We start from the raw sequence: 19,347 nt of genomic DNA on the forward strand, positions 1-19,347 counted from the left end.
TCTCCCCATCCCTCCTGTGGAGCCTCCTAAACCTACCAACTCCTTCTCAGAGCCCAGGGACCCTCTTCCTCACCCCTCTGTGCATCAGGGGCTGGGGAAGGCACAAAATCTCTGAGTTTGCCCTGGGAGAGGACTTGCTGAATCCCCCAGGTGGGTGCAAGGCAGCTCCTGCCCCCGGGACAGACCTGCCCCAAGTGGGGCACAGCCAACCCCAAACTGCTCTCCTTGGGGACATCCCAGGGAGCTGGGGCTGGAGCTGTTGCCTGGCCCAGAGCCAGCACAGCCTCAGTACTGCTGGGACCAGCTCTGCACCTTCTCCAGGCATTTCCCAACCACCTTTGCCCATTGGCAGCAGCATTTCACCCTTAGTCTGGCACCAAGTGAATTATTTTCCCTTCCATTCCGACTTCGCCCATCACGCCGCATTCCTGAGGATCAGGATTGACTTACACAGCGTCCCAAATCCTCGGGAAAATGATTCCTGGGCTGCTTAATTCCCAATGTCTCCAGGGGTGCAACACACACACACACACACTGCTCAGTAAGAGCCATGAGGAGCGTTTGCTGCTGTGCATCTGCAGCAGTTTGTAGCGACGGTGTATTTGTGTCTTGGTGGAACCTTTCCCTTGGTTTCAGGGTCATTTCCTGGGACAGCTCAATGTCTGTCTTCTTCAGCACCTCAAGATTTAGAGAAATGATTTAATTAGTAGAGCTGTGCTCCTTAACCCAGCCAGCTGCACTGGAAATCAGGCCACTTTAGCTCAGTTGCAAGGAGCAAACTGAAATCAGGCTTTCTGCCCTGGCCCAAATTTGACTGCTTTAGGAACTGGAAATATTGCCATTGTGTTTAGCCCTTGGTGGGAACCATTTACTCTGGAGCACTCGGTTGGATACTGATTCCCTGTGATATTGAAATGGAGGTTGTTGGTGCTGTGCCATGGGAATGTGTCCAGGAAACCTGGAGCTGGATACTCCTGAAATCAGCTCCTATCACCTCTTCTCCCTGTACTTCACCACTGTAACACAGAGGAAGAATTTAAACCTAAAACTGAGGGATAGCAACAGAAATGGAAGGGAAGGAGTCAATGCTTATCCCCTTGAACTTACAAACAAGTTAAAATAAGTGCCTGTGTTCTCTCCCCTTTAACTGCTGGTAAATATGTGAGGAAATTGTTTGTAATAGGAATGTTTATTGGAAAAATATACTTCAGCCAATACACAAAACAAATGGCAGATCCAATCAATCCAATATGACAACACATTGGCTTTAGAAATTTGAGACTGAGCTCTATATTCATGCAAAGAAACTCCTGTGTACCTGGTCCAAGCAATACTGCAACCAAGTGCTCTTGACATTAAGAATGTTTTGCAGAAAACACTGAGAGCTACAAATAACATGCTGAAGGAAACTTGTAAATTGTGAATAAGGAGCTGAAAATCATCAAATAACTTTTACAATGTACGTCTTTGGCTTCACTGCCTGCACGGGAATGCTGGTGTTTGTAAAGTCCTTAGATTTTCTGCACAGGTTAGGCTGCATATGCACATAAAAATACTGATCATCACCTGAAGGAAGGGGGAAAGAGTAGAGAGAAAGGACAGCTAAAGTCAAACAAAGGGAAATAATGCATGCAAATAAACAAAGGGAGTTTATTATGATTGTTGTGCCCTCTGAAATATGCCCAGTTGTGCCTTCTCGGCTGTTCATGGAGTTGTTCCCTCTGACAGAAGCTGCTTTCCTTAACCAACAAAAACCTGCTTAGTGCTGCTTGTCCCCTTTTGTTTTGCTTTTATAATTGAGTTTTGCCATGTGTGAAATCCCAATATTTTATTTAAACTGTGAGGATTAAATGCTCGACAAATCTGAAAGATTTGGGAAAGGAACAAGACTTGGAAAAGTTGGGAGTTCATTTCAAGTAACAGGAGCACATGAACTTGTCAGATCTGTGACTTCCTTTTTCAAGAGTCAAGCACAGTGGGAACACATGTATCCAGACCCTTTCTCTTCTGGTCATATAGTCCTTCCTTTACTACTTCTGTTCAGTCTCCTGGACACTGATGTTTGGGGTTTTTCCCATTTTTGTGCAATATTAAAAGTATCACAACAGTGTCCTGTGCCAGCTCTGAAAGGTAAACATGATATGTCTGCTTTTGGGGAGTAAATAATTAAAGTGCCTCTGATGTTTGCAGATGGTAGGTCGTGCATCCCTCAAGTAGCACTTGAGGTTAAACAATGATCTCCTCTTCCTTGGGGAATTCAAGCTTCCTTCTCATCTCTACCATAAATTTGGAAACCTTGGGTGGATGAACATCCCTGTCAGCTCCAGCACCTTTCTGTCACGGGCATATCACAACATACAAACATGTGCCCCTTTCATAAACTCCCCATCCCAGATTGCCACAAACCATCCCTGCATTTCTCTGTGCCTTGTTCTCCCTAAGGCAGAGATAATAATAGCCCTTCCTTTGTTTTGCCTCTGAAGATTGGCACCTCTGCATAACACAGCCAGTGCCTAAAACAACAGGCTCTCACCTTGCCTGGCTGTTTGGCTCGAACAATAACACCCTGAAATTAAGAGCAGGCACAAAGAAGAAAGCTCAGTGCTCAACCCGAGGTTGTGACCAGCGTTTATTGGGTTTATCTCCAGCGCAGGGCTGTGCCAAGGGCACGTCCCGGTGCTTTTCCCAGCAAGGGAACATCTCACGGATGTGGCTTGAACTTTTATTTGTGATTTCCATGAGGCTCCCAGAGCTGGGCGCTGCCTCCACTGAGGTGACTACTTGGAGTTCGCTTTTTTAATTAAGGCTCTGTATTGTAACTAGTCAATGTACATTATTGGGAGAATGAATGTCAATGCCAGTGCTTTTTCTTTCTCTCCTTTATCTTTGTCAATGATTCAAAGACATGATTTATGGTTAGTCTCCGTCTTTCAGGATCATCCATCAAGCGCTGGTTTCACTACAGGGCTCCAAGTTGTAAATCATGCAGAAAGGCTGTCACTCATCTCATTTAACCCTTTAAACACGGGATGGGAGAGGCGGGCAGCTCCTCTCGGAGCTGGAAGGAACAGCGATAAAACGGCCATAAAATTGATGAACTCAGACTAATCTATACAATTAATTGTTCCTTGTAATGCAATAATTATTATGAGGGACAATTAAAAACCAGAGCATGACTCCACCCTCCAAGTTCACCCTGAGAACCTGCAGGACTTCAGGGCTCCATAAAACACGTTACTTTTTTGTTTTGTCTTTTGAGCTCCTTTCAGATTTTTTAATGTCCATTACAGAGTGAAGAGCTGAGTTTCCCTTTAGAATCAATCACAGGCTACTTCTGACCATGACCTTGCAGCAACTAAAGAAGGAGTGCAAAAGCCCATTAGCAGCTGCTATTTTCAGCTCTGTAAATTAACATTCCCTTTCTTCTCTCTCCTTTTCCCCACTCCACCCCTCCCTTTTTTAGCTTTTTTTTTTTTTTTTTCCCCTTTCTTCCTTTTCTTGGACAGGAAGACAGCGAGAAATGAAATGTGTAAGTGGCATGGGAGCTTCCACACTTAGCCTTGTCTCTCAGGCTCGAGGGCTGGTGACAGCTTTGGCCAAGTGGCTGATTGCTTCCCCGAGCCTCCCCTGCCAGCCCGGCCCTGCTCCCAGGTCACATTAAGCTCCAACTCCCAGACAAAGCCTCCACCTGCTCTGAGAGCAGAGCCAGGGAGACTGGCATTAAATAATGAGGTGTCTTTCCTTTTTTTTATCTCTCTGCTTTATTTATTTTTTTTTAATTTTATTTTTTTTTTTTTGGTTCAAAGTGTCGGAACTTGGTAATGGAGGGTTATTAATGAAAAATATACGTTTGGGGTCTATTTGTTTAGATTCTGCAGTGACTTGATGGCAATTTTATCCCTGAATTATGTATGGCTCTGTTTTGCCTAGGCAAGCTGATACAAACAACAAATATAGTTAGAAAAAGATATATCAGTAAATAAACTGAAAGGTTGTAAAATATGAATGTTTATCATCCAGACGGTGCCGCTTCTCTTCTTTTTTACATGAACTCTACTTGAGATGGTATTTAGGAGCTTGGGACTTCTTCTATTCCAGCAATCTCTGCAGCTTGTCACAGAAACAAATGACACCAAAGGGAACCTTGTCTTACACTGTATTCTTTTGCATGAACCTCCGTCTTCTTAAGGTGCCCATAATTTAAATTTATATCTTGATGTATTGCAAGATAAGATTCAACCCTTCTTCCCTTTTGTGCTCCTTTTAACCCAGGCTGCTTTCCCTTTCCATGGCACTGTTTAGCACCTCCTCACCTGCCTGCAGGTGAACAGGAAAGGCAGAGCAGGGGAAGGTGTTCGGGAGGATGGATCCCGTTCCACCCTGCTGGCACAGAGAGCTGCAGCCTTCCCCATCCCCTGCCTCAGCCCTCCATGTGCAGAGCTAATTCCTGCTGTAAGGAATAACACCTGCCAGCTTTGTGAGCCTTGTCAGCCATCTGAATTTGTAAACAGCTCCCTCTCTGCATCTTACAGAGTGTTGGGTTGTGACTGAAAGTAACTTTGGGGGGAACAAAGGATAATTCAATTGTTTGATGGGATTAAGAGAAACTTTTAATCCTCTATCTAAGAGAGAAATTCTATTTTTGAAAATATCCTCCATTGCAAGCATCATGATAAATTAGCACTTGTTTTATTCTGGACTAAAGTCTCATCCCACAGGGATCTCCAAGAATTTCTGCTGCTAAAATATAGCATAGAGGAAATTATAATTTTAGCATCTCTCTGCAGTCTTAATTAAGACTGTTCTTCTGATATAAAGCTGTGGTGTCTAATTACCAGAAAGCTGTCAGAAAGTAACTTTCAAAAAACCTGTGTCAAAAAAGAGTTGGGAAGACTGGGAATATTTATTGAATTACAAATTTATAGTGCTGGTAGATTTTTTTTTATGTCTAGCCGAGAACATTACAACTGATTCCTGTCTCAATATTCCACCTCACAGGATAAATTCTAGTTCCAGCTCCTCCTCACCAAACAGTTGCTCTTTGTCCAGGTGACATTTGATAGGTCTGTGTGAGCAAACAGGGGAGTGTTTCCTACCTTTTTTTATCTTGTACATTCACAAAGTACTTGAAGTTTTCGATTTCAATGTATTCCACATCTCAAAGCTCTTGGAGAGCCGGGAAGCTCAGCTGGGTGGGGACCATCCCCCTGGTGAAGGGCCCAGGACCCAGCCCAGGGGTTTGCTGTTGTTCCCAGCACGTTGTGCAGCTGAAAGTCCCTTTCCTGAGATTTGCATAAGGCAGAAAAAAAAAGTCAAGCAGAGGTAATATGATGAATGCTGACAGGTACATTTGCTGCAATTGATTAAACACTTTTGCCATCCTCAGGATTTCCTTTCCAGCCTCGTGCCTTCCAGAGAGAGAGAGAGGTGTGAGTGACTTTGTCACTGACATTAAACAGTTGTACGTACTTCGAGCTGCAAAATGTTATCCCCAGAGTTTGTTTACTCGATCTGTATTTCCAATCAGTGCAGAAGGTTTACTAAAGCAGTTCATTACTGATTTATTTATGATGTATTTAGATAGCAAATATGGTTCTGTCAGCAGTTGCTGGCTAAACAGTGTTGACAGACATTAATAGCATATGGTATAGGAATGGAATTATGATCTTTAAGAGTCTTTGTGTCTCAACATACATTTACAGTTTGCATTTTTCTTAGGTAGAGAGACAGAGAACTTCCAAACAAGAAAGCAGTGTTTCTTTTTCTTTTTCCTTTTGTAACCTTTGGGGTTTGTTGGTGGTGACATTAAAATCTTCTGTGCCTGTTTAGCTGTTCAATTTAATGGAAGACAAATTCTCCCAAAGGTTTAATTTATTCTCACAAACTGAAATCACTGCGTTTTCACCATGGGAAATGGCCTTAATTTTCCCAGCCTTCAGTATACATCAAGCATATAATTCATTTCTCCCCCCTCAATACTTCCCTCATTAGAAAACAAAGTTTTTGATATTTAAATGTTACATAGTTTAAGTTGAGAAACAGCTCTCAGCCCTGTAAAGTGCATTTGCAGACATGATTGCTTCTCTGACAGCAATGGGTTTATACAGGATGGAACAGAAAAACACTTGAATTTGTGACCTTTAATTGTCTGCTTCCTCTAACACCAGCATTTTTACCCGTGTCGAGGAGGAAAAAAAAAAAAAAACAAAAATGTGGCTGCTCATAGAGGAAGGAAGAACAGGTAGTGGTGACACCACTTTGTGGCAGTTGGAACTGGTTGGGGAGACTAAATTATATTGGTAAAGGACTAGGGAGGAAAATAAATGTCATATGAGAGGTTGGCTCTCAGTCACATGAAGACAAACAACTGGGAAATAATATGGGAAATCAACTTATCCTTCTTTTTGGATTAATGATAACAGAGGAGGTGAAGTGGGAATACACTGTTTAGTCTCCAAAGTAATGGGCAACACTTTGCTTTCCATAAAATGGAATTAATCCCTCCCCCCCCAAATTTTTGCTGGAATTAACAGTTGGACTTGATGATCTTCAAGGTCTTTTCCAACCTGAGTGATTCTGTGGTTCTGTGGTTCTGTGAACACCCATCAGACAGAAAGAAACAACACTAACAACAAAAACAGGGAGAGGCAAGAAAAATAAAACACTGAGCCAATTCTTCCTCTCCCTAAATCCATTTGCTTCAAGGGAATTACACCAGTAGGAAATTCAGCTTATTGTACCTGGAAAATCTGATATACCATTAACATTTTAAAAATTATTAGAAATTAAACCCAGGGCTGGGCAAAGCACACTCCAGTTTAGAGTCAGGCTTATCTCATCAATGCATGAAGATTTATAGACCCCAAGAACTGTTTGAAATGAGCTGACCCTGATACTTCTGCTGGTTTTTCTCCCAGTGAATGTTTAAAGACTTGTTTGAGAGGGGCAGATACAAAAACACAGCAAATTCTTCAATAATAAATTAAAAGCAGTTTCAGTCTTTCTGAATCTCTCTTATTTTAAACATGTTTTTCTCCCTTTATTTGTGCAACACGATTCCAGTCTGTATAAGGGAACTGACTGCACAGAAGGAGCAATGAACTGGCAGTACCAAACATGCTGAAAAATTTAAAAATTCAAATGCAGACTAGTCAAATTCCAGCTGTGCACTGGTGGATATGTACAGGAATTAGCCCATGTAGACAAGGCAAATTGGTAGTTGTTCAAGACAAACCTTGTGCAGGGATTAGCTGGATCTGTGCCATGCTTTGCCTTCATTTAAATTTTAGCATAGATTGATAAACATGTTAAAAATTCATTTTTTTTAAGGTGTTATTGCTGGTAGAAAGAGAATCAACCAGAAATGCTTTAAAAGGGAAGGATTGTTTGGATTTGTATCGAGTGGATAAACTGAAAGTGTTTAGACAGTCTATAATGAAGTGGTGTTGGCCTCTGGTCTGTAATAAATGCTTCAATTTTATAGCTCCAAATCAACTTTACCCATAAAATCCCAAAGGACTTTCTCTACTTAGTAAATCAACAAGGACTTGGTGCCCACAGCCAGTGTATCCTCGTGTGTTGTCAAAAAAGCTGGGCAGAACTGCACTCATACAACTCTCACTGACAAAAAAATAACAATTCAGAAGCTTTCCTTTCACATATCAGTAGTTAATCCAAAACTTGTGTTAGATAAGGTGCACAAGATTTTTTTTTGTCATGAATAATTGGATTCTTGATAGCAAACAGATTTTACCGGTTTGAATCCAATCCTCAGTATAATTATTTGGTGGCTTTCTGTTCAGGAAGACAAGTTAGTGTGTGAGTTGTTCCTTTAATTATAACACTGTGCCCTTAATCTTTATTTATATACAGAAATACTTTTTGTTTCTGTATTATTTCAGTTGTTATTTACATACAGAAATGCTGTTTGTTTCTGTATGATTTCAGTTGTTATTTATATACAGAAATGCTGTTTATTTCTGTGTGATTTCAGTCATTGCTTCGGGGGTCTGAATGCCAATGGAAGTGCAGATCCTGTGCCACGTTCTCCCAGCACAGACACAGTTTGCACATGCACATCCAAAATCCCCCCTAATGCTTCATTGTCCAAAACACTCCCTGCACCCACTCCCACCTCAGCTTTGGGAAACCAGGCTGGGTTTTCTTACCAAGTCTCCCCCAGTGCCCTGGTAATAATCCTGCTCTGCTCACCCTGATCCCCAGCAGAATTTTGAGGAAAATCATTACCCATGGATTCACTTGCTGTCCCAGAGGTTAAAGCCCTGCTCACGTTTAAGGAAACCCTCGTGGCCTGATCTCAGCTCTGCACTTGTTTGGATTGATTTATTTGCTGTTGGTTGTACTTTCACTGATCACTTTCTTATTACTTTCACACCTCCATCCATTTCAGTTTTGTCCTCCTTTTCCAGCCATTCCTTACACCTGCTCCCACCTGATGAATGGGCTGCTCAAACTGTTGATCTTGACCTGGCATGGGCTCTGCCACAGGAAATAAATGAGGCCACACAGACATATAATGATGCCTTAATAAACACCCCAGGTCCATTTGCTCCTCTGCCGAAGTGCAGAGCTCCAAGGATGGTGTCCCACTTGCATCCTGATGCTTGGGAGGCAGGGAAGTGGAAGAGACAGGAATTCAAACAAAAATGGATCATTTTGCTCTTCAAGTGTATTTAATCACACTTGAAAATTCCATGAAAATTCTGCACTTATCCTTGTGACTACTAGAACAACAATAAATATATTTTAATTCTGTCAACATTTTAAATAGCTTTTTTTTTTTAAATATATTTGGACTTGCCTGCTGTAGCAATTAATTTTTCTAAGTCAGTATTCTGAGTAATTTGGTGGAGGTCAGATGCTTTCTTTTGCTTTTCCTTTCAAGTCTGAGTGAGGCCGTGGAAAAAAAATGCAGGGAAGTTTATAACACTTTTATGAAGTTTTTCAGTGTGTTACAGAGTTGGGTGGCAGAGATGGTTAATCCACCCTTTCAGCTCTTTCAGGACTGCAGAGCCTGGAGTTTTGATAGGTAGGCTGCTTTATGAACTCCTGCAGGCCTTAAATGCAGTTATGGTGGATATAATAAACAGCTTTTTTGTACTAGAGAGGTCCCTCATTGGTCACATCATGGTACCTGTGCTGAAGGAAGGGTTTCTGTCACTAAATGACCTTTCTGATTAGTGGAGCTTTTTACCATAACTCAGAGTTGTTATTTCTTGCTGAGATTCAGGAAAAGCTGAGCCTGTGCAGCTGCAGCCTCCTGTTGTTGCTGCCTCTGTTTTCCTGCTTTGCCCCACATGATAAATGTCAGATATCACTTAGGACAGGGCAGGAATGCAACATGGAGACCGTGGTGATTATGGTCTGTAAATGATCTGTGCACTGACCCTGGCTCTCAACCCTTCCTGGGATCATTTGAGACACAATTTAAGAGAACACAGCTTCATATTTGTGTTTCAATCATTTTTCTCTTTTTTTCCCCCTTGAAATTTCCGTTATTTTATGAATCTTGATAGATAGTTGGAAACTATATTTATTTTCCATATCAGTTGGAAGCTTTTCCTTTTGACATGGATTGATTTGTTTTGCACAAGTTTCTTTGCAGAATGGAGCCAACAGGACTAATTTTACCACTGATGATTATTAGTATTCTTACTATTAATAGGGCAAGGAAACAGTAGGGCTGCATCCCAGATTGTGTGGAAAGAGACAGGAAAGTGCTGGAGTGTATCAAAACTGGGAGATTTTGGGGGGCAGAAAGAATTTTATGCCATGTTGGTGAAAGATTTTGACGTGGCAGTGCTGGTGTTGGGGGCATAAAATCACAAAAAAGTAAATAAATGAATAAAATATATAAGTAATAAGATAACAATAGAAATAATAAACATGCAGCATATTTACATTTATTGAGAGAGTGGTAAGACAGGATTCCCCCAGACTTCAGGTAAAACTGGTTTCAAGTTGGTGCTACCAGAGCACACTGAGGTTGTACCTCTCACAGAGGGAGAATTCCAGGCAGGACTGAAGGTAAAGAAGTTATTTCCATCTTTGAAAAGGATTTCAAGGGCTCACAGTTGGTTCTTCTCACAGTTGCTACTGCCTTGTTGGCTGCAATGAGATGAGAAAAGCAGGATCAGGTCCCCTGTGAGCCCCTTCCTGGGCAGAGGAACATCCAACATTCTGCAGGTGGATGGGCACACACTGCATGGGTTAAATGCTCCTCTTTGTGTGGGGATCCCCCATTCTGACCAAGGGATAAAAACTAACCCTGTGCACTGGAATGAGCAGTGATGCCACCCTGACCTGGCCTGTGCCAGTGCCAGCAGGAGGAAACCCTTCTCCCTAAGGAAACTCCTGCTCGTGGACTCTGCTCTTTTCCACAGCTTGGACTGAATTCTGGCTCCTGGGTGTTGTGCATGTACAGACTGTGTGTTTGAAGGAGATGTTCTGACCTTTCTCATCTCTGCCTGGTGTTGCAAAGATGGAGTGATGTAGAACAGAGATTTTGTGACAGAGTAATAATAAGAAAGAATCTGACTGCCAGTTGCTCATTACTGGATCTCTTTTAAATGCCAGAACCTTCTATGTTTGCCTTCAAACAACACTGAGCACCTAAATCACCATAGTAAACAGATATAGAAAGAGACAGAAAGGTTAAAAGTGTACTCATAATCTCTTGCTTTTCCTCCTAAACATGTTTGATAGCAATATTGTTTCTTAAAAACAATATGACCTCATTTGTAAAGCAATATTCATGCTAAACTAGTCAGCTGTTAAATATACCCGGCACTGTGCATTATGATGAAGCTAAACCAGAATTTCAATTATTTTCTGGACACATTTAAAATTATAATACTTTACTGGGTTAGTGTTATAGTTCATCCAAATTACTCACAAAGTATCATATCAATCTCTTCCAACTGCTTATTGCTTACATACCCGAGGAGCTGGTCAGAGGAAGATGCTGTCTGGGGTAATGACCTTCATGCTGCCTCAGGGCTCTGATGGTTATGTGGCCATAAGTGCAGGCAAGTCTAATGGCCAAAAGTCAATGTTTGTTGGCCATAATATTTGTCACTAAAGAAACAGACTGTTCATTCAGACACCACCATTTGCAACAGCGTGTTCCTGGAAGGCAGGTGAAGAGGGAAATAACCCACCTGATGATCTGGGTGTTGCTTTTCCACCGAGATCCCAGTAAGGGAGAATTCACACTTCAGAATTATTTGCAGTTTTTTATTGCCTGGAATGCAGGATCAAAACAAAGCAAGAAGATGAGGAAGATATATTTCATTATACTCCCACTTTCTGCTTATGTACCTTATCTAAAGAGATGTTGAGAGAGAACTGATGTTGCAGCCTTTTAACCAGCTCTGAGTAACCAGCACAGATTTATGAACATTACTGGCAACTATGGCCTAAAACAGACTATTTTGGAGCTGTAATCTGTGTATCCAAAGGGAAAATCCAAAGGCCCACTGCTCTTTAGACAAATGTTACAACAGTGCACTTTTAAAGCCATATTAATATTTTTTAAATAGGTTCTAATACAGGTCCCGGACAACACGTTGTTGAAGGAACTTGAATTTTGTGCAGCATTTTCAGCTGTGCATGAATTATGAGCTTTAATAAAAGCATGAGAGAGGTGCTGCTGGGTCATCTCTACCCTTCACTGGATCTTCAGGCTGAGTCCTCAGGTGGCTCTGGATTTTCTGTTCCCAGGGCTCCTGCAGGACGAGCACCAGCAGCAGCATGGTGCAGCTCAGTGGGAGGGAGGTGGGAGTTTGTGGGGAAAAGGTTGTTCCTGGAGGTTATTCACAGAAACATCTGAGCTTTGAACTGATCTGGTGTGATTGCAAGAGGCCAACTCAGCACTCAGAGTAAGGACAGCTGACTCTTCCTTCTTCCTCCACCAGATTTTCTATCCAGGCTGATTCATTTAATTAAGTCACATTGCCAAGATCAGGCTGTTATTGTTTACATATTCATAATTGATTATGAAGTCATTATGGCAGTGAAGCATCATCAGGCACAGCCTCTCTTTGTGGCACAGCAGCCTATCTACTCTTACCCCAAAAGGGACAAATGTTCATGAGCTTTCTTGAACTGGAGCTTAACTTCTTTTGCATGAGACTGGGTGCTCTGTTGTATTTAGCCAAGCTGGTCTGTTTTGACTTGGAGAGGCCAAGAAATAAGCAGCCTTTTAAAAACAGTAAGCAAATAATTTGTCTCTCCCATGGTGCCATTCTGTGCACTGAGCAAGAGTCAGTTATTACCAGAAACAGCAATTCCCCACAGCAGCAGATCAAACCCAAACACCCCAAACCAGCAGCGTGAAGGGCCAGTTCTGTGAGATCTTTGCACTTTGAACAGTCATGAAAAGGGATATGATTATATGGATCTGGCTTTAGATCTATTTTGTTTCACATGCTGAATTCCTCCCTCTGACCAAGAGCTCCCAAAGGAAAGTGCTGACTGTTGATCTCTCCCTGGTTTAGTTCTTGTCCCGTGTCCACCTCCATGTGCTCCTCACTCATTCAGAGCCAGGGCTCAACTCCCTTCCAGGAGAATGTGTTGTGGAGAACTGCTATCCCTGAGATAAAACATGGATTCCATAGAAATGAGTCAAAGATTTATTTTTTCAGAGGATAACAAGCAAGTGTCCATAAACATAATCCTCATCTTCTTTCTATTTATAATTGTAGTTAATATAAATGTACTTCATTACTGGAGAGCAGCCTTCACGGCCATACAATAGCAAACAAATTCTTCAGAAGCATCTTTAATTATTCATTTGGCTGTACTATATTTTATGCTACTTTTCATAAATGTTAATCTTTATTATTGCCCTACCAGGAAAAAAAAAAAAAGAAAGAAGGAAAGAAATACCTGTTATTAAATGACCTATCAGGCTGACACGGATAAATGTTGGTAGCTATTTAATTGTTTCCCATCTGCAGTTTTATACAGTTTCTATCAAACTGAAGGGTAATTTTTTTAGTAGCTGCTTATTTTAAATGTACAAAACCCTTGTGTGTAATTCCATTAGCTGCCCTACAGCATTGCAATCTACAGTTTCCCTGAGGCTGTTGTGAAATATTGATGAAATCCTTGCTTTTGTGGCTTCCTCTGATACACTAAACATTTGTCTGATGTTAGTTGAACTTGAATGGATCTGTTCAGAGTTATATCAGTAGTGACTTCAAAGGCTGTAAGGCTGTTACAGTTTTTTTTTACAAACTGAAGTTTCAAAGCCTTACCATGTGGTACTTTAAAAAAACAAAGTTCATATCAAATGAACCAAAGTGTTAGCAATACACTGGTAAGACTCATTACAATTTCAATTTCTATAGATATATGGTTTTTTTGTGATTCTGATTGGTAGCTCATGCCATTGAAAGAAGTTTAGATTGGTACTTAGGGGAACCTGGGATAAAGAAAGAGGGAAAACATAATTTGAAACTTGGATTTTAAACGAGATAATCTATAAATTTACAAAACCACTCTGCTGTTTTCCACAACAATAAATAGGACAAGAGACAACAGAAGAAAGGCAAAGACAGACAAAAGTTTCAGACTTCTGTTTTCATCAGTGAAGTGATTTACAGTGGTGCAATTAAAATGACTAACGAGGAAAACATATTTGCTGCTGCTCTATTGCTGTTTTTCAGGACAAGCTGCATGTTGGAAAGCAGCCTTTGTGCCTGCACTGGCAACTAAATGATGGTGTGGTGATGTGTGACTGTTTGATACCTGCCCAAAACCTCATCAGGATGAGGAGTCTGGAGTGAGGGATGGGCAGGGAGGGGTGGGTGGGACAAGGGGAGCACAGGTCGAGCTCAGGCACTGAGTGATGGAGGATTCAGAGTGTTCTTTAAAGCATTTTAGTTGAAAATACAATCTGGAGATCATCAAACACCTTCAGCTGGTTGAAACAATGAAATTGTCGGTTCCAGGGGGTTGTAGAAAATAGCAAGCAGAAATGTTTTTATCCAGAGACAAATTCTTCACTTCCACTGTGAACCCTCGTGTGAGGAACTGGAACTGTTGGCTCTGAACGTGGTTGAATCCATTCCTGCAGCTGCTTGGCCATTCAGACTGAATCCAGAGCATGGCAAGGATGACTGAAGCTGCTTTTTATTTAATAACTGACTATGTAAACAGCATTATCCTTAAGGAAAATTACCCAAGAAAAAAAACTCCCCCGTCATTCTGTCCCTGCTCTGGACTCTCAGCTCAGCTGCTCACATCAGCTCACCTCTCTTTTCTCACTCTACCTTGGAGTGCTGGGTGTTTTTTTCCTGGTTTATTATTGGCTTTTCTTTGAGTTTATGGGTCACTCACAAGGCAGTTCCCTGCACATGTGCTTCCAGCCACTGATCATTTTCATTTGGCTCATAACTGTGCAGGATCCAATGTACAAAAGGCATAATCTGTTCTCCTTTGTGCTGCCAAGGGTCCCACTGAAACTCCAGGGTATTTTGCCTTCTTAACCAGTAGGAAATTGGACATTTAATAGAAAACTTTATAATACAACTCTAATTAGAGTACAACAAAATGAAAGCCCCAAATTGCTTCATTTCAGCATCGCATATAAATAATAGTTATGGCTTCATGGAATTGCCTTTGTGTGGCAAAATTCTGCTAGCACAGAAGCCACTCATTCCCCTGCTCCCACAGAGGCTGCCTCTGTCCTCAGTGGATGGCAGTGGATGCTCTTTCTCCTGCTCTGCAAGAGGCAGAAATTCATGCCTTGGTATCAGCTGCTGTAAGTGCTTGAAAAATAAAGTTCTTAAAAAAAAAAAAAAAAAAAAAAAAAAGACAAAGGACTATCCAGAAAAATCCTTCCTTTAAAGTGCCAAGTTGCATCACAAGTGGTGCTTGAAACTCCCCTGCTGAGCCCCTGCAGATGGAATGGGATGTTGGGATGTGACGGTAAATAGGAATAGCGGCAGAAGGTGCAAAGAATTTCCCATTATCCAAAAGAATTAACTGGCTTCCCAAAAAAGAGGCAACTGAGCGTATTCAGCCTTTTCTGGGGATGTGTAAAACCCTCCTCGGGATGCACAAGGCTTTAGAACTAAACCTGGCACTCCCAGGATGTTCAGACCAGGTGACAGAGGTGTCCCTTTGTCCCTGACACCCGTCATTCAGAGCTCTCTGCTCCCCCTGTGGTGGGAGCAGGAACCTTTCCCTGTGTTTTCTTTCCACCTTGGAGATCTTAACAGGAAGTTATTTCCCTGGTACAGGAATTTTTAATATAGCCTTAAAAGCTCTGAAATTGCACAGTTCACTCTTGTATTACAAATTTCATATTTTGAGAGTTCTTTCCATGAAACTCCATTGCTTTTCCAGGGTGTTCCACTGCTTTTACTCCTGTTAAATTCCAAAATGCCTTTGATAGGGAGTTATGCAATGGAGCAGGGAATTTTTTTCCCCCAGCTGCCAATTTATCTCTTCAGTTGGATTTCAAACTGGGATGAAACTGTAGCTCTGAACTTCTACAAAGAGCCAGGTTAAGATTTGTCTTTGGGCAGTTAATGCAGTTCGACATCTTTGAGAAAAAGGAATGAGAAGTGGTCATTCTCCATTATCTGCTTGAAATATTTCAGAGAAAGAAACAGTTTCTGCCAAACACAAAAAGATGTTTGAGCTGGAGCCAGACAAGAAGGAAACAAGATCACCTCCTAGCACTGTGAGATTGCTCCACTGATGGTGTTGTTTCAAGTAAAACTGGAATATATATGTCTGAAGAAGTGCAGATGGTGGATGGGTTTTACATGGATTAGCAGTGTTGTTCTGGACAATGATTCACTGTCCCTTCCCTTGGCAGAAAATAAGTTTTCCAGTCTTGGAAAGGAGCATGTATATATATGTATATATATATTTTAAGAAATGTTTCTCTACATGGAAAAAGAGCAAATTTGAGGGAAAATGGTATCCACTGGTGGAAAAGTTAACAGTCAGGATGAATGTGTTCTAAAAAAAAGATGTACTGACACTCTACAGTTCCAGGTCAGGAATGATGTATAACGTGGGGCCAGTTACAGATGAGAGGCCTGAACATCAATCCTGGATCCAGCACCACTGGAGCTGGATTGGTGCTGCCTGCAGGGAAAGGCCAAGCTCCAGGTGGATGTGGGTGGCTTTAGACCCTTCCATTCAGAGTTTTTGCAGGTGTGTTAACTGGACTTGTTTTCTTTTAGCTCCTCTAATAGTGGAAATAGTCTAGAAATAGCTAAGAAAGTGTTTTCTTTTAAAGAATAAAGAATCAGCTGTTTCTTGCAGCCCCTTTTCCTCGAGAAGCAGCTTTCTGAAGTTACCATGAATTCCATCACAAAAGCACAGAGCAAAATTAAAAAACCCCAAATAATTTAGAGTTGTATTTGTGATTATTATCCATATGAAAATATTCTCCTTACTGATGTCGTGATTTTGACTACTTTGTCTTGGGATCAATCACCACTAAACCAAATGCTGTGTTTCCATTTAAGAAGCCAGAAATTGCTTCTATTTGATGCTTTGAAGCTCCTGGGTTTTGTCCAGTCTTAATGATATTAAAATTTCACTTCTTCAGGAGTGCACGTTGCCCATCTTCCATCTGCCTGGGCCTGTTTACTTTGGTGGGGAAAATTCTCATCTGGGAAAAAGGGGAAGCTATTCATCTGTTTATTGAGTTTGGATTCCTTTAATTTTAATTTTTTTTTTCCCTGCAAAACAGCTATGTACGAGCATCTCAGAGGTTTGGAATGTCAGAATAAGCCTGGGGGAGAACTGGTGGGAAGAGAACAGGTCACTCAACAATTTATTACATGGCCATCAGTACGACGTGCAAAATTTATGCTACTTATTACAGACTCTGCATTTAAAGCATCTGGGTGTACAGGCTTAAGACACCCTTTACTTTTAAAATAAATAATGCAAAGTCCACTTAAATTAATGTTGTTTCTGTTAACTAGCTGCATCACTTCAGATCAAACTTCATGTCCAATGAAATCTTACTAAAAAACCCTGTTGGAAGGACACGTTCATGTCTGGTACCCTTGGTTGTCTTGTAGAACTGGTCTCCACTGTCCTTAAAATGCCCACAGCAATTTAAATCATTTACATAAACAGAAATGGTTTTACAAGTAGGATACTGAAATGCATTTTCAAAGCTGCCCAAACACCTAAACCATTAAAACAGATGTGACTGTTGGTTTTGTGAAATTTTGATGGTGCTTTCTGGTAAGTTAAAAATCACAGAGTCACAGAATGCTTTGGTTTGAAAGGGACCTTAAAGACCATTCAGTTCCACCCCCCTGCCATGACAGGAACACCTTCCACAAGACCAGGTTGCTCCAAGCCCCATCCAACCTGGCCTTGGACACTTCCAGGGATGGGGCAGCCACAGCTTCTCTGGGAAACTTGTGCCAGGGCCTCCCCACCCTCACAGGGAAGAATTTCTTCCCAATATCTCATCTAAATTTCCCCTCTTTCAGTCTGAAGCCATTCCCCCTTGTCCTATTGCTCCAGTTCCTGATGAAAAGTCCCTCTCCAGCTTCCTTGTAGACCCCTTTCAAATACTGCAACTGGTTACTTTTACCACTTACATGAGATTGTGTCAGTATCTTACACAGGGAGAAAAGAAAAAGGATTTCTCAGCACAAGTTACTCTTCTGTAAAGGTTATAGTAAACATGTCAATGCCTAATTAAGCAGCAAATTTTATCTGTATTGTGGGGGATGTGCAGCTGTCTGATACTTCTGCTTTTCCTAGTAAATCTTTTTAGAAGGACAAAGGATACTGTGAGAAAGAAATTATTGTGTGTATCTTCCGAAGGAAAAACTTCCCTTCTGGTTAAACATGGCTTAAGAGCATCAAAAGAATTGGTGCTGAAATGGAGAATCAGATTTGCACCGACCCAAAGGGTGTGAAAGCTCTTTGTTGCCTGTTTTGTCTGATTCCTGCCTTGGATTCCCTCCCTGGTTTTGTTGTGCTGTGCCTGGCACTGTGAGCCCTCCCCAGTGCAGCACCTCAGGTTGGGGTGGGACCAGTCACTGCTCCTCTTGGGTAGGAGCTTCTGCCACCTCCCTGTCCTTCCCTTCTCCTTGTCCCTCTGAAAAACACAGGAGAAGGAGGAAGCAGGACCTGGTTATCAGGGAAAAAGTTTAAGGAGGAGGAAAAGTACTGAGCTCTCAGCGCTGTCTTTGCTGCTGCTTCAGTCTGGCCACCTGGGGATGGGGCTTGAGGTGACCCAGCACACTCCTAAAAGGAGTATTTTTGAGTATTTAGCACTTCATATTTAATATTCAGCTTCTTTGCTGAAAGATCTGCTGGAGAGTACAGTGTTGCCACTACTCTGGTTATTATTTTATTGTGCTGAAGTGCTGCCCAGGCCATTTGCTGTTGTCTTTGGTTCTGAAGCTGTGTGGTACCACCCCTGCAATAAGCCAAGCCTGGCTCTGAGCCAGAGTGATCAGTGCAACTCCTAAGCCCGTGGGAAGGGTGTAGGAAAGATGTCTTATATGGGTTTCTTTGCCCATCCACAGAGAGCCATCATTTCCCTCTTCTTATGCTGCAGCCTCATCCAGGGAATGGTTCCTCTAGTTCTGGTCTCTTTGGCTTGGTGGCAAATGTGTTGGAAGGGGTGAGATACACATGGAAATAGATTGGAAAACTGAAACACGCTTCTGGAAAAGCTCTGGAAGGCTTTGCCCAGATGGTAATCAAAACATTTCTACCGTTCCTGCCCATCCCTTTTGATTTGCTAAAAGGGTATCATTTGTTCAGGAGCACCAAATTCAAGGAAACAAAATGAGCCAGGTTCTTAAAGAGCCATAAAATGGCTTGTCTCAGAAAATGGGAAGGGATTGGATTTTAAATAAGTAGCACTTTTAGTCTAATTTAGAATATCCTGAGTTGGAAGGGACCCACAAGGATCATCGAAGTCCAACTGCTTGTGCTCTCTGAGCTTTCAGGGTTCCCTTGCAACTACAACTACTAAAATTTTATTTTACTATTTTATTTTATTTTTTAAGGGCATCTTTGATTTGGGGGTTTAGTTTTGGGGGCTTTTTTAAATTTTTTTTTTTTTACATAATTACTTGATAGGAAAATCTAGATCTTAAGGAAACACACCAAAGCAGCCTGGAGAAAATTCATCAACCAATCTCCTGGGAAGACCTGACCTGCTGAAATTTTGATAAGAAAACCCCTCAAAAACCCAACACCTGAATTCCTTAATCAACTTCAAATTTACAGTTCTTCCAGCTGGAGTGCATATCCCAAGTTCGTCTTAGTAATTAAATAATTTGTCAAAGAAAATCCTTCCAGATTTGTTTTATT

At 41.5% G+C, this 19,347-nt stretch overlaps 1 protein-coding gene across 3 annotated transcripts in view; it reads left to right on the top strand.

Moving 5' to 3' along the window:
* The window catches only part of TSHZ2 (teashirt zinc finger homeobox 2), a 221,516-nt gene that overhangs the window by 110,879 nt on the left and 91,290 nt on the right, over nucleotides 1-19,347 (top strand). The gene's annotated exons all lie outside the window — the stretch shown is intronic.

The sequence above is a fragment of the Manacus candei genome, unplaced genomic scaffold (genome assembly GCF_025592945.1).
Source record: "Manacus candei isolate 608988 ecotype Guabito, Panama unplaced genomic scaffold, ASM2559294v1 h1tg000057l, whole genome shotgun sequence".
NCBI lineage: Eukaryota > Metazoa > Chordata > Aves > Passeriformes > Pipridae > Manacus > Manacus candei.